The sequence below is a fragment of the Halichoerus grypus genome, chromosome X, assembly GCF_964656455.1.
Source record: "Halichoerus grypus chromosome X, mHalGry1.hap1.1, whole genome shotgun sequence".
NCBI classification, from domain to species: domain Eukaryota; kingdom Metazoa; phylum Chordata; class Mammalia; order Carnivora; family Phocidae; genus Halichoerus; species Halichoerus grypus.
In genome coordinates, this window is record NC_135727.1 from 102,418,676 (window position 1) to 102,420,942 (window position 2,267).

Here is a 2,267-nt window from a genome sequence, read left to right on the forward strand (position 1 = left end):
AGATACGTAGGGACCCCAGTTATAAATAGCTGAAGGCCTAAAGGCCAAGGGTGAAGTTGGATACAGCCAGCCAGACAAAAGGCATTCCTCCCACCAAGGAGTTGCAGTGGGGGGGTCTCCAATAGGAATATTGCTAAGGATCCTGTAAATGTACCCCTTGGGAAGGGAAGAGGCATCATTGGAAAACTACTATCACCAAAGTGCCTCAACACCAGATTCCAACTGGTCTAGCCACTTAAGCTCATGTCCTTTTCACCATTGCCCTGGGGTCAGCCATATAGTAATCAGCAAACAACAAAGAGAAGACACTACTAGTTCTGTCCTTTCCTGTTATAGGCTTCCAATACTCAAGAAGCTCTGTGCTTAGGAGGGAGAAAACTTTAAGTAAGTTTGGCAATTGAAATACCACTACACTAGATTGGAGTTAAGTCATCATGAGATGAAATTGAACTTGTCAGTGCTTTAAAGAGATTAATTTTTTTTCTTATCATTGTTTAGGAGGGACTGGAAAAACTAGAGGGCATGTAGGAATTTCATCCAGGGGCAGGGAGAAAACTGATCCACAGTAAGAATTAAAAGGAGAATGAGAAAGAATACGAAAGAATTTCATACAATAGAGGTGACTGACTTAGTGTCTAAAAAAACAAAAAACTCTGATAACTTCAATGTTACTGTCACCTGTGATATTCAGTCTTTCACAGATACAGTTTATAGGCATGCAATAAGTAGCAACCTATTTGAAGTTTATGTGAAAGTTGCTGTAGCGCATGTCGAAACAAATCAGCTTCAACAACTACCTAATCATGGGCCTCAGAAAAGGTAAAATCATTCAACAGAAGGTGTCAGATTGACATGTCTGAGTGACTGCAGCCTCTACTTCTCAGTGGACAGTGATAACTTCATGCCTATGCCTTAACCTTCTAGTGCTCTGAAGACGGGTCCACTAACTTGTTCTGACACCTCCTGGGACAGTAACAGTCCTGCTCCAATTGTAACAACATGCGTGACCAACACACAGGCTAGTGAAGTTTCTGTTCCACAAGTAAATGCCAGTGAAAGTTCAGGGGGTACATCGAGTATAAGCATGTCGTAAAGTGCCACACAAGCAACCATTTCTCCATGACCAAAGCCTACAGTCCCTAGAGTCCATTCTTCAACATGTCTTGTAAACCAACCACTTAGACCTTCAAGGAATGTAGCAGCAAAATGACCTAATCCTATAGTAGGAGTCAAGAGGACATCCTCACCAAATAAAGAAGAGCATCCCAAGAAAACCAAAACAGAAGAGAATAAAACAAGTAAAGAAGCTAACAGTCTTGTTTTGAGTGGACATGAGAAAACAGAAATAAATGAACAACTTTATATGAAGAAAATTACAACTCAACTAGAAACTAAGGGGCTTCTCTGTTGGCCCCTCAGAAAACCCCTAGTATGGACCTTTCCAATATCCTTGGTCAGCCTGCAAATCCCATTCCTACTCTCAAGGATTCAATAAAATTGAGATTTACCTGTCAACAACTTCAGGGATCCATAAACAGTATCTGCCAACTCAACCAGTTGTCTTCAAGTGCTAAAAAAGAGAATAGAGTGGACAGGGTTAACATGACTGAAAAAGAAAAGGTTTAGGTTTATTTGGTGACCTCCCTCACTGGGCTAATCCACATTTGTTCAAAAGTCCTAATTAGTAAGTGCAGAGGCAGGAGTGCTATTATTAATTTGCTAACAACAGTATATGAAGGATGTCAGATATTGATAAACCTAGTTACTCTTTCTTAATCTGGACAAAGAAAATGAACACATTTTTCCAAACATGTTTTATGAATCCTCCATTGAGCTCTATACTATCATATATGCACTTCTCATTTTAAATTGCAATTATTCAAACCCTTCCTCTTTCTCTTTTTTTAATTTTTTAAAGATTTTATTTATTTATTTGAGACAGACAGAGAGAGCAAGCACGAGCAGGCAGAGGGGCAGAGGGAGAGGGACAAGCAGGCTCCCCACCAAGCAGGGAGCCTGATGCAGGGCTCCATCCCAGGACCCTGAGATCATGACCTGAGACCATGACCTAAGCCGAAGGCAGACACTTAACCAACTGAGCCACCCAGGCGCCCCTTCCTCTATCTTTCTAAATTAATGTTCCAGGGGCGCCTGGGTGGCTCAGTTGGTTAAGCGACTGCCTTCGGCTCAGGTCATGATCCTGGAGTCCCGGGATCGAGTCCCGCATCGGGCTCCCTGCTCAGTGGGGAGTCTGCTTCTCCCTCTGA

General features: G+C 42.2%; 1 pseudogene; it reads left to right on the forward strand.

The window, feature by feature from the left end:
* Positions 1 to 583: 583 nt before the first annotated feature.
* LOC144380402 (poly(A) polymerase alpha pseudogene) lies at positions 584 to 1,626 on the forward strand (annotated as a pseudogene).
* The last annotated feature ends 641 nt before the right edge of the window (positions 1,627 to 2,267 follow it).